Source organism: Chinchilla lanigera, unplaced genomic scaffold (genome assembly GCF_000276665.1).
Source record: "Chinchilla lanigera isolate Chin_1 unplaced genomic scaffold, ChiLan1.0 scaffold00099, whole genome shotgun sequence".
In the NCBI taxonomy this organism is placed as follows: Eukaryota; Metazoa; Chordata; class Mammalia; order Rodentia; family Chinchillidae; genus Chinchilla; species Chinchilla lanigera.
Genome location: NW_004955500.1, coordinates 523,502 through 537,350, shown reverse-complemented (window position 1 = coordinate 537,350; position 13,849 = coordinate 523,502). Strand labels below are relative to the sequence as shown.

Here is a 13,849-nt window from a genome sequence, read left to right as displayed (position 1 = left end):
AGTAGAGACAACAGTTTGCAAAGATAACAGATTTTCAGTTCATTCTTTAAATTGAAAGCTTTAAATATTATTATCTATCATATTAAAACCAGCTTCATTGTTTGTAATATTTCTCTTATATTCAGGAATATTTAAGGCATATCCCCAAACATTTAGGTGTTACATTCACACTGTGTTCCCTACAAAGTATTTCTCCTGCCTGAAATACCTTCTACTACTGGCCTGTTAGCTGCATGTGATGTCGCATGGAAAACATAAAAGAAAGCTTTATTCGACTCAGATAAAGTCTGTCTTAGAAATAAGCAAAACAGGGAAGGTCAAAACTCAAGGACTGAGTAGCAAGAGCAACTTATGAAAGGTCCTCCAAGAGCTGCTTAAAGCCTCAATAATGTAAATATTGCATAGCAATATGAATAACAATAATAACACTAATTTTGATAATGACGGCTGCTATTTACTGTCCTACAGCACCACAATAGACCCTGTGTTGGTCACATACACACATATGGTCATTAACACAACAGTCCACAACAGCAAGCAAGACTTTCTAGATATTCTAAATGATATTCAGGTAAAAGGCCTTTCTCCAGGCCAATCTGCAGTAAAGAGCAGAGACCGGACTGGACCTCCAGTTTGGCCAGCTCCAGGCGCCATGTTCTTTGTGTCTCTCTGCCACCATCCTGCAGATAATTTTCAGAGACCAATTTTGAAAATGTGTAAGGGCACTGCACCCTGTGCTCAATGTGTCAAGATGAGGGAACAGAATGAAAATAAGCACCAGGCAGGAAACAAAACCCCCGCCTGACCTGTTTCTGAAGAGTTTTGTATTTCTTAAACTTTTCATTTTTTTTTAACTTTCTACCTTTCTGCATAGTTTTAAACTTTGCCAAAACCCAGAAATTATTGTATTCTGATAAGAGGACCAATTATAAACTTCTTTCACAGAGTAAAACATTTTTAATTCATCCTGAAGTTCTTTGCCTAAGGATGATGGCAGGGTCTGTATGAGGCTCTGTCCTCAGACTAAAAGTTACTTCAGCAATAGGTGCACGTTTACACGCTTGGCCTGGATGTGTGGCTTGGCCCAGGGCAAACTGTGGCTACAGCAAAGAAGTTTAGTCATTTTGAAGTTTTGGTGTTAGTTTGAAAACCAAACACAATTTCATAATTTGTGGCTACAACATCAGGATATTTGATTTATTTAAAATAAACTCATGTTTATGTGTGTTATATTTAATTTCTCTAATGGCTCGATCTTATGTAATTGTGGTCTTCATTTTCAATTCTCTTTTATATCTCAAGCAAAAATTAGAGATCTGACTGATTTACTATTTAAAGTTATGTAAATGTAGGACCTATGTATTCATGAGGGGGTTTCAATGTATATTGGCTTTATAACTAAAATTATACATACATTTCCGGTATCAAGAGTAATCTGAGCACTTAGATGGTATATAGTAGGCATATATTTTGCTTTTCACATATCTACTGAAAGGTATATATAAGCAAATCATCAATCAAATGAACCATTTTCCCTATTAGAAGAAATGGAAAACCAGTTACGAGTACTATGTATCTTCCTCCGGATTATCTTGACTTTTTCTTTTTGGCCTAAATTCTCAGATGTATCACTTCTTTCAGGAAGGATTCCTGCTAAAGGGAGATACATTTTGAGAATAGAAATTTCAAGAATAGGTTTTCACTTAAAATTTAAGTATTGTTTTTGATAAGCAGTAGTAACTTTCACTCCATTTTTAATGAAATCTCCTTTCTGATGCTTAAATCACTTGATCATTGTGATCCAGTTCAAGTTGTTATCGCTTGACCATGGTCAGTGATGCCATCAGCATAGAATAATTGTTTTATTGTCTCTTTTTGTGGTCATGATGGTTACTCTCTGTAGATTATAAGCACCTCGGAAATTATATACATTCAAGTCCTGTCTTCATCTGTGTGGACTAATTCCCAGGCCAGGATATAAAATGTACTCAAAGCATGATGATAAAGAGTTGGATCATGTTTTCATTAGCTAGAACTGAGCCTTTTTGGATTACAGAGTGCAAGGTGTGGGATAAAGCAGCAAATGGGTGGGATGAGGGGAAGGGTTAAGAGGACAGAAGGATCTCTATTAAAGCAAACAGTGCGACCTGAATCAAATCTTTGCTACTTCTCTTTTCATATTGTTTTTTATTCTCTGGATTAATTCCTCCAATTTTTGGAGAACAGAGGCAAGGAAGAGGCTTATTTCTTTGCATGACTTATTTTCTCAGAATTTTTTTCCCAAATAATATTAAAATCCACAACATCAAAAGGCATTTTCTCTTACCGAGTCCTAGTTTTATCTGTCTTGTTTCAAAAGCATGTCACTTTTGACTTATTTGGGTCTTCTAATTTCCCCCAGCTTAGGTAAGAAAGTGTTCTGGTAAGACAGCTGATGTGCCATTACTGAGTAGTATGCTTATTATATACATGGCGTGTTAGGTACAAACTGGATTTTGCTGTTGAAAGTTGTTGAGTTCAATAAAGCTGCTGAGATGGCAGGAAGTTTAGACAACAGAAAGAGTAAAAACTTGTTTGAGATTGAAAGAGTGAAAATAAGCTCAGACAGAAATAGAACAAAACCACCCGTCCTTCTTCAAGGTAGTGTGACAGACACAGACAATGTCAACTGCAGAGCTTATAGGTGACATTTCCAAGATTGTGCAGTAGTGGCATACCTTAGTGGCTTCCTCCTTCAGTGGACAGTGTTTGGTTACGATGATGGCCCAGGAATGCCTTACCCTTCCCATCTGTCAGTGGGAGTCCCCAGCTGCTAAACTACCTGCCCCTTTTGTCAGGCCCCAGCCCGGGTTCATCCCTGCTTCTCTGATTCCTGCCTCAGCAATAGCAGCTCATGTGGAACTGATTTTCTGTACATCCTCAGAACTCTTCAGCAGGAAGAATTGTAACCTGAGACACCTCTCACTGCCACTTGAATGATGCTTCATGACTGCTAGCTGCTGTGGGTGTGTTTCTCGCTGCATCCAGTTAATAAATCTGATTTTGTCAGAATGCAGGTTTGATCGGTTTTTTTTTAACTATTTAAATTTTTTAAACAGAACTGGTAAATCTGAGCAGCAATAAGCAGGTGACACTTCCGCAAGCGTATGCCGGAAATGTCAGCATTTGGCAGCCAAAAGCACAGGACTTTGCAGTCAAGAAAAGCAAAGTCCAAATCCTGCCTCTGCCCTTTAATGGCTGGATAATACTGAATATGTTCTGAAGTCACCTCACATTTTCCTTCAACTATAAAATGACACTGATAATATGTCTCTTACAGTTGTATTGTGGGAATGGAGGACATGTCTATATGTTGAGTGTGCACATGCACATATGCATATAAAGGCTCAGGTAGGCAATCCTAACATATGGAAGCCCACTACTGCTGGGAGCGGGGAAGCTTTATTCAAATATCAGCGGGGGCCATATTTGAGTCTTCACTGTGTTCATAAAGGTCGGTATCCCCTCTCCCACTTAAGCCCCATCACCCCATGGGACCAATGGGGCCCTGCTTATCAGAGTCTGAAAACATTTTATGTAAAGCACTTCAGCAAATGCCTACCTAGTAGGACATTCCCCGTAAATGGAAGCAGTTCATAGTATCCTTGATTGCCTGTGCATTGCTCAGGATTTGTACTGTATATTTTGAAGAGAAGTTAGACCAAAAAAAGTATAAACTGGATATTTAACTTTTCTGTAAGTCTAGCTCCAGTGTAACCTTCAGTGTATCCATGGCATGGTACATGGTAGTCAGAGATCTTTGGTTTCAAGTAAGACAAACCCAAGGGAAGAAAAAGGTGATGATCCTGGCTTTAGGGACAACTAGAGCCGGAGAAGTAAACACCTGTGTCTTCCCTATCTCTGCCTTCCATTTCTTCTTCCTTTGCATATCGCCTCAGAGTATCCTCCGAAATAGACGTGTGATCCAAATGTACAGGAATGCTTAGTTCACAGTTACATATTGTCAACAGCAAGCAGGCGGTATCTCCTGACCCTATTCCAGTAAGAAGACTCTCAAGGAAGTTTGTGAAATTTGGACCCTCCAACACACACCGGTAACTGTAGCTGCGATAGTAGATTTCTCGAACTGAACAGGTTCCCACTCCCAAACTAATCCCTGTGGCCAATGCCATTTAATAAAAGGACAGCTTTGCTTATCTCAGGAAGACTAGTCTATTTCCCACAGAAGGGGGTTTCCGCCTTTGGGAAAAAGAGATAAGTCCTGGACAGAAAGTGAGTACATTTTCCCTAAAAAGCATCAGTGCTCACTGAGCAAAGCAGAAGCAACACAGGACACTCGATATCTGTCAAACTTATTGAGCACAGTCACTTTGCTGTTTCGGAACACGTCACAAGAACAACATTCCGTCCAAACTTTCAGAAAAGTGTGTTTTGTGGTAACACTGTGTAACTGAAAAGTGGTTTCAGTTGATTGCTCACCTGAGGTATTCGAGTTATGCACACTCTCAGCCTTTCTCAACTTTTACCTATTTTCCAATTGCTTGAGGCTAATCAAGATAAGACAAGAAAGTGATATATTTAACTACTGGAAATGTAAAACTTTTACTCATTTTGTGTTCAAAATGAGTAAAAGCAAACGTTAAAAAGGGTAGAGCTTTGCCTCGGACAGTGGACCCAACTTAATATATGGATCGATTTTCTCACCAAGACAATTTAAAAAAAAAATTCATACAGTCCAGTTTTCTTGAAGAACTTAACATTTGATGAATTTGAAGCAAATATTTAAAATTTTCCTGAGCTATGGAGATTTTATGAAATGTATGGGATAAAACAAGTTTGGAATTAATATTGGTTCATAGATTTTTAAGGAATTATGTATGAGATAAAGCAACCTTGGAATTATTGTTGGTTAATAGATTTTTAAGGAATTTATGTCTTCTTTATCCTTGTAAATTTTCTTTGTATGATTATTTCCTTCCCAGGTACACAACCCATTCTTCATCCTGTCTAAACTTTATTAACAAAACAGCAGAGAGCTGAAATGTAAAAGTTACAAACTTACACATTAAAAAAAAAATTACTTGCCAAGAAGCTAAGAATTTGCAGTAAAACTCCTGCAATTCAGTGAGATTTATGTGATCATTTTCTTTAGGTTTTATTCCTGCTATTCTTATAAATGCTAATGCTTATTAGGAATTAAATAAATGCTCAGAGAATAGACTCTTTTTGTGTAGTGGAAATCTAACTCAGGATCTCACCCTACTAGGTAGGTGCTGTGCTGCTGAGAGCTATATCCCTGGGCCAGGATAGACTTTTTAAGATTTCTCATCACCAAACAAAATTAGTTGGTGAGCTGCTGGACATGTTAATTAGTTTAATTCAGGGTATATATACATAATGTATATATAGATTAAGCCTTATATTGTATCTGATAAATATATCCAATTGTCATTTATCAGTTAAAAATAAATAGCATAGTTTAAAAATTAAAGGAGATATCACATTAGAAAGTTAGTTGGATTTCCAAATAGCTGTTTTGGGAAAATGCCAACACGGTCTTCAAGTTCAAATCAATTTCTTATTTAAATTTACAATTATTGGTTTTAAGAGTTTCTAGAAAAGAAAGCAAAAGAAAAGTCAGAAGATAAATGAATTTGAACTTTTGTGACAGCAGAAATTTTCTACATTGGATGATTTTAAAAAAACTTTGCCTTGTGATACACAAGCGTCTGTGTATGACCTTGTTTATTTTGATTTTGATGATTTAATCTCTGTATGCCTCTTTGATATAGCAAAATACTAAGCTATATAAAAAACTTAAAACCTACTTCTAGTTTTGCCAATAACTCTGGGGTAAAGAAGATTTTGGAGGCGCAACACATGGTTCTGACACTGTTATGATCATTTACTATTTTCCTCCTCAAGGATGTGGGGTTTTGTGCTACAAAATGATAGGGCTTAGTATTGTAAATTCTAAGGTTCCTATGATGGCCATGAGTCTATGATTCTAAGAAAACCATAATATATAGGAGAATATCAAGCATTGAACCATAAAAATTGCTAACATATTTGTTATACTTCTTATTTATGATAATCAAAGTTGATATTAACATGACTATATATTAACAACTTGACCTTATAAGTAGCGTCTTTGGTAATTTACTTCAATCCAGTGAAACCTACTAATCTTGCTGCTCCTATTTGTTTGATAATGATGTGACAAGCAAAATAGATTTTTCTTTTTTGGCTGAGGTACACAGTTTTCTGGCAGTTTATTGTGGCAGTTGTATTTGCTTCTTACTATGTACATAGTCTTTCCCTGTCATAAATTCCAGATTGCCAGGATGTATTATCTCCAATACATTAGAAAAAAATAAGCATGTGCAGTGGAATGATGGCCAGTTATTTGCTCAGTAATGTAAAAGCAACTGCTCTATCAGCCTCATCCAAAAGGTTATGCTCGAAAACTCAATTTTGATAATTACATTTGTGCAAGGGAAGAATATCACTATGAACACTTTTAATGTTGGCTTGTCTACTTCTTTAGAAAGTAAAGGTGACATTTCTACAGGAGCATGAAGTTTGGGGTGAGGCAGAATTTTACTTGCATGCCACTGCTGTTCACTTGAATGTGTGACTTTTCGCAAGCTACTTGTCCTCCTCGAGCGCCATTTCTCTCTGTGTGAAATGAGCAGGCTATTTCTGAGAATTAAATGTTCAAAAATATTAGATATGTATAGTAAAGACTATCAATTAGTTATGGCTTTAATATAAAATTCAATTTATTCACTAAATTAATTAGTATTTAGTGAGTACAAGCAGAGCCTGAAATCAGACAATTTCTTCTGTGGAATGCACCACATACATGTAACACATGGGTTTGTTTAATTCCAAATTTATACCAAATCTTTAATAATAACATTCAATTTCTTTATCTTTGATCAATGAACCAGCAACCAGAGCCAGCTTATTAGATAATCTTTGCATTTGGCCTTGGCAATAGCTGCTTGATAGAACATTCCTCACAGTAGTAGCCTGGACGTCATTGAATACATCAAACCAGCACCAGGATTAGTTTTTCTTGATTTTGATTAATGTTAGAGAGCTTCATGACTTAGGGGTCCACTCTATTTTGTTATCTTCTCCAAATTTGTTCTTGAAGCACAGACACAACAACTAGCATCAAAGTTTAAGAATGGGTATGTTCTTCTCTCATGCCTTGGTTTCTTCCTGGGCCAAGGTTTAGGGCTCCTCTTTATGCAGAGCTCAGAGGTGTAAGACTTCCTATCTGAGTAAGGCTTCTTGAGCACTTCCTAGATGGACCCATGGCCTGTTGGCTTTACTTAGATTTGGAGGGTTTTTGGGTGACTGGGTAGTGTTTTGGAATACCAACACTAAAGAGAAAGAATAAAACTAGTTGGACATAAGAGTTAATTTTCCTTAACCTAAATAAACATATCTAAACAAAAGCAAATCCAATCCAAGAGAACCAGATCTTTCTACAAAGCCCACTGAATTCTTCTCAGTTCTCATTTTCCATGACTTGAGTAGATGATCTTTTGCAGGCTTTGACACCTATGCTGCAGGTTGGGGTGGAGCACAAAAATTACTTGTAGCTGAGATCATGGAACCCATAGTCTTTCCTCACCATGAAACTGGGTATCATGAGGATTCATGCATAGAAAGTATGTTTTGTGTGAGCATCTCTCAAATGACATTAGAAAGAAAGATAAAATACATTCAGTAAGTATACTCTTCCAGGTAGTTATCATAGCACAATCTTTGTGGGAGACCTCATTCCTCAGTTCTGGGAGAGGACAGGCACATGGCCTCTAAAGAATGCTTAGAACAGTAGCTCCTTCCAGGACCGTGGGGATGCCCTGGAGAAGCTTCTGATACTCAGTGCTGCGGACCCCAAGGCAGAAGCTGAATTCCATCTCATGTGGCTCCTTCAGGGGACTCCAATTCGTAACAGCCATTCAAGTGGGTGGCCCCCTTGGAAGTTATTCTGATTTCATATGTGTGGCTGCTTTTATTAAAGTTTATATGTGAATTAAATCCAAATTTCTAATTTACCTCTGCTTTTATTTTAGAAAATAAGACATTCATCTAACAAGGGGGAAAGCTTTGAAATTACTTCAGTTATTCTTAAGTGTTTTAGACAGTCTGATCCATAGCATTTCATTATTAAACCTCAGTTCAGTTGATTGATTTAATTTTCATCTCATAGTAAGTGCCTCCTCTGTCCAAGATACTTTGCAACACGCTATGTTACTTCATTCATCTAACGTGCAATTAGAGTATGTCACTTTCTCTTCATTTAGAGAGGAGCAACCTGGGACTCAAATTTACCCACCCGGCAGAAGGCAGAATTGGGGACCGATTTCCAAATCTGACTCTGAGCCTTGTGCTATTCCCTCTACCCCATGTGTGCTCTCTGAGCAACTCTTAACGTTATCCACACACAAATGAAAGAAGAGTTAGAAATCATTACAAGTGTCTCAACGTCTCCCCAGCCCTGGCAGCCAAGAACCCTATTCCCCTGGTTTCAAGTGGTGATTCAGGAACACAACTGCCTTGGAAACTTTCCTGCAGTAAAACTAGGGCAAAAGGTCCAGTTTAGCCTTATTGATTTACCTTTGCCTTGTTTTTAATTTTAAGAGAAAACAGTAAAACAAAATTTCAAAACAAGCTAATAGGAAAGTAACAATAGTTAATACATTGTGTATTGTTGTCTCTAAATTAGTTACTCAGAGTACAAGATGTCAGTATTTAATTGTCCAAACAATGTTAGCACAAACCTTTCTTTTCAATGAACTAATAGAAATTAGTAGCATAACTATCTTCATTATCATATATACATATACATGTATTTTTTCCCTTTTCCCTTCTTTTCTCCTTTCCCCCATCCCAGTTTCTCTTTCCTTTTGAACAGTTTCTCCCCATTTCCCAATATCTACTTTATATTTTGGATATTATTTATTCTTTCAGTTTTTTACACTAGGGAGACAATACAATGTTTACACATATGTGTCTGGTTTATTTCATTTATGAGTACGATCTTGACTTGCATCCATTTTCCTATAAATGTCTCAAGTTTATCCTTCTTTATAGCTGAGTAGTACTCCATTGTATAAAAATACCACATCTTTTTTATCCATTCCTTGGTTGACGGGCATTTAGGTTTTTTCCAAGATTTACCTATTAGAAATTGTGCTGCTAGAAACATGGGACCACATATATCACCGTGGTATGATGTTTTTAATTCTTCTGGGAAGATAACCAGGAGGGGAATAGCTGGGTTGAATGGGACCTCTAATCCTAGTTTACTGAGGAATCTCCACACTGATTTCCACAGTGGTTGTTCCAGTCTACACTCCCACCAACTATGGAGAAGGGTTTCTTTTTCCCCACAGCCCCTCCAGCATTTGTTGTGGGTTGATTTCTTGATGATGGCCATTCCTTCTGGGGTGAGATGGAATCTCAGTGTTGCTTTTGGAGCTGTGATAATTGAACAACTCATCTGCTAAAGGTAGAATGCTGGTATTTAAACTTTCTTGTAATAATAGGATGCTGAATTCCTTTGTTAGAACTGGGGTGGGGTCTTGCTGTAGGGGTCAGTGTCTTCTATCACAAGGGGATACATTGATACCTCGCTGTTTCACACACACACAGATGAAATTCTTATGAGTAAGTGCCCAGATTCACTAAACAACTATTGAAACTATAAGTATTAAAAAGATCATGAGTAGCTGCATCTTCTCTTTGCCCTTCAAGAGGAGAAGTCGGAATAAGCCGCCCTAATGAGGGTCTGAGCAGGGAGGAAGTTATTGGCCAGAGATGAGCACTGGCTAGTCTCGGGAATAAGAAACTGTGCCATCCAGCCTCGGATCCAGACAATATACAAGAACTGGGATAACTTTACATTGTAACTACACAGAATTGCTGAGGTTGTTTTTATATTCTTGAAAATTTCTTCTTTTCCAAAAGACTAATTCTTAGTCATAGTTTCACAGTGCTGAATGCTGAAATATTAAGTTTTTTTCAAATTCTAGTTAGATTCCAAAAATGGGAGAAAAAAGATTAGCTTTCATCACTTCTGCATGGGGTTTGTAAAATCAACAGAATACTTACTCCTTTCAGACCGCAAGGAATTTGGGTAAATTCTTTTTTCTTTCTTTCTTTTTATTTTCTTCTTCTTTTTTTTTTTTTTTTTTGTGCTGGAAATCAAACTCAGGACTTTGCATTTACTAGACAGGCATTGTGCTGCTGAGGTATATCCCTAGCCCAATTTGGGGAAATTCTTGAAGAAATCATTTATTGTTGATCCTGAACATGTCAATTCCCATACAGTAAATTAGAGGTTAACTTTTTCTTTGCATACCAGTATCTCCATCTATACTACCTTCTTTTAGTCATTCACTTATACAACTTATAGAGTCATTATTACAATTTTGTCCTTGAGACTTGTGTTTTGTTTTTAGTATAGCTCTTGATACTATATTTTATACAGAGGGAAATATAAATATTGATCAATGGTGATATGCTAGTATTTTGAAGTAATTCATAGTGGATATTTTAGCTATTGAGAGAAGTATTACAAAAAATAGAAGTTTGAGCACAGTGGCTCAATTTGGATATAGTATGTTGCATATGGGCTGTTCTACCTGTCCTAGTGCCTCCTTATCTTCACTACGTTCCGCTTCTCCAGTTTGTAGCAGGACCATTTTCTCCATCTCTCTTCCTCCCTCTCTCTGTCTTTCTCTCTCTCCCTCTCTCTCTGCCTCTCTCTGTCTCTCTTTCTCTCTCTCCCTCTCTCTCTGCCTCTCTCTCTGTCTCTCTCTCTCCATATGTATTTTTTTTTCTTGTCCACTCATTATTCTTATAAAATGTGCCCAACCTTCTGCATTGCTTAGCTCAGTTCGTGATGTTACCATGTACTCAGTTATTCATACCGGAAAACCAAGAGTCACTGTATAAATGCTTTTTCTCTTTTATCTGCACTTTATCAGTTCAGTAACTGAGACCAATTGACCGCATCTCCAGTACAGCTTGGAAACCACTCTGCTCCACTCTGTCCTCATTGCCTCTGCCTTAGGAATTTTGGGACTCACTGCATCTTCTTTAAATAGAAAACAAACAAACAAACTTGAAGATAACGAATTTAAGCTCCCCCCTTTGCACAGTCTGATTGTAAGCTACACTCAAATTGTGTCTACTCTGCTTTCTCCTTCTTTGATCCTGTCTTCCAGATTCACTGAATGAGACGCCATTGTCATGTTTTCCCAGTTATCATTCGTTCTGCATATGGGAATGCCCTTCTACTCCTTTGACCTCTGGAAAACTCTCCATGTGCTTTCAAGATTCACTAAAACTACGACTCCTTGAGCAATTGTACATGGATTTAATTATTTCCCCTTCAGTGTTTGCTTCTACAGAACTTCTTACACTGTGCCATAGTTATTTTTCACCTGTTTTAGTCTCCTGTGAATGGAGGACTCTTCAAATAGAGAATAGAGACTGTTCTTATTTGTCTTCAAATTTCTAAGCAAGTCCTCCCTTATCCACATCTGATGCTCAGTACATTTTCTTGATTAGTTAAATGGTCAAACTTTTAAAATTATATTGTTAAGTCATGCTTTGGATGTTTCCAATCTACTACATAGTCTACCGTGCACATTCCTTCTCTCTCTAGCTCCACTCTATGTCACAGAAAGATCATTCCTGAGAAAAAGCAGCATAGGGAAATAATTTCTTTATAAAATTCCCACTTGCCTATAGACTGCAAATCAAGCAATCAGCCCACCCAGACACTAACCAATAAAGTGTTCAATTCAGAAACATGAAAAAAAACCTGCTTCACTGACATATATTCTAAGAATGCTTTCATTAGATAACTACAGGTTGATCTTATAATACAGGTCAAAAAGGAAAGAGGATTCACCAAGAGAAATTAGCTGTACGCCAAACTTTGAAAATTTTTTTCTCTTGTGAAAATTCTGTTATGACAGTTGCAAAATATATGTGTTATTTCACACTTCTCTTACTTTATGTAACGACTGTGTCCTGTTTTATATTTTGCCAGAAATTTAATCTCAAAGCAGGACTAAAAGGCTATTCCTTTAGAGGAACACATTTAGATAACATTTTAATTGGGCTGTTTTAGCTTTAACTGAATCAGAAGAATTTTCTACTCACACAGGCGGACTCTTGACAATTAAAGGAAAGTAATCTGAGGTTATGTAATTCTTTCTTCTTCAAGGATCATGTGGATTCTTCCTGTTTAGATAGTAGTTGAGGCTGTGGTGGGTTCTCCCCCACAAAGTTAACAAAATCTCTTTCAGATTCAAGGTGCTAGACATCTCACCTTTGCCTATCTGGGGCACACCTGACAGAACCAGCTGGATACGTCTGAATGTCTTTGCTTCTCTGCTTTGTCCCATGTCATGTCCCAGTATCAGGCTCTTGTTCAAAGTGTCCATGTGGAATGAATTACATCTGGGCATAGCAGACAAATTCAGAGTACATGCTTCAGAGTTAGAACTAAATCATTTGAATCCTGGCTTGTCACTTGACCAGCTTGATGACTTTGGGCAAGTTATTTAAACACTCTGAACTTCAGTTACTTCAAGAAAATGGGGATAGTAACATTTACCTAATTGCGTTATTATAACAATTAAGGACATAATACACTGCTATTATGAATAAATATTTAGTAGTTGTTATTTCTTCCTTCTTTTATAAATAGGGAAATTTTTTCTGATTTTTTCTATTTGTCAAAAAACATGAATGGCAGACATCTGAGGACTCTATTGGGAACATTGCAAAGAATTCTGACGTAGACTCAGGAAGGAAAAGGTATCTGGTCAGGACCAAAGTAAGGGGCACTTATAAGGTAATATCTGGGGTTCATTAAGCCAAGTCAGGGAAGATCAGGGTTATTCTGCCTGCGATTTGACTACCCTGGACTGCCTAAATTTTGCAAAATTGAAAGGCAGACTGGGTACTTAGATGAGGCTTATACTTCTTTCAAATAAGAGCAGATTCCAAGCTGTGATGCTTTGGGGAGGTTAAGAGGGGAGAGACGAAGTCACTTCTGAGTAAGGTACATTGATAAGCTCTTACTCATAGGTAAACATGCTGGATATTTTAAACTAAGTAGACAGTTCACAAATGAATGTGATTAAAATCTGTAATTCAGATCAACTGTTTCCTTTTTAAAGATCATGTCTCTAAGTTTTCAGAGAAGAGAAAATATTTAGCTGCCAAATTTCAATTGGCAGCTAAATAATTTCAGTATAATGAGAACCCACTACTACTGGGCTCAGTGCTGGGTGCAGGAACGGCCTCTCCTTCTCCCAGGGGGCAGAGTTCAGGGACAAGAAGCCACAACGGCATCGCTCTAGGAAGAGGTGCATGGCACCGGGAAAGCACAGGCTCCGGGAGGGAGAAGAGGGACCGGCGCTGGTGTCCCAGAAAGGGAGCTCCCCAGGCGAGGAGGGCTGTGAGCTAAGAAACAAGGGACAAAACACTGTATCGCACATCCATATGTTCTACAAATGCCCTCCTAATTTTGATAATAGCAAAATATTCTCTGACAAATTCATTACAAAAAAGAGAGGTGCTAATGAAAGCTTATCCTTGATATTCAAAAAGAAACAAATTCTTATGCTAAGCTACTGCTTTGTATTAATCTAATTCAAGGTAAAGTTATAGTTCTTGATTTCATATAAATTTTACTTCATTATTTATGGAATATTCTCAAAAGACAAAGACATATTAATGCCTTAAAATATAATCAGATATTTTATCATAAGCATCTGTAACATAAATTTTATAGGGTGCAAAA

General features: G+C 37.3%; 1 protein-coding gene across 4 annotated transcripts in view; it reads right to left on the bottom strand.

Moving 5' to 3' along the window:
- The window catches only part of Cntn1 (contactin 1), a 385,843-nt gene that overhangs the window by 3,196 nt on the left and 368,798 nt on the right, over nucleotides 1-13,849 (bottom strand). The window lies entirely within an intron of this gene.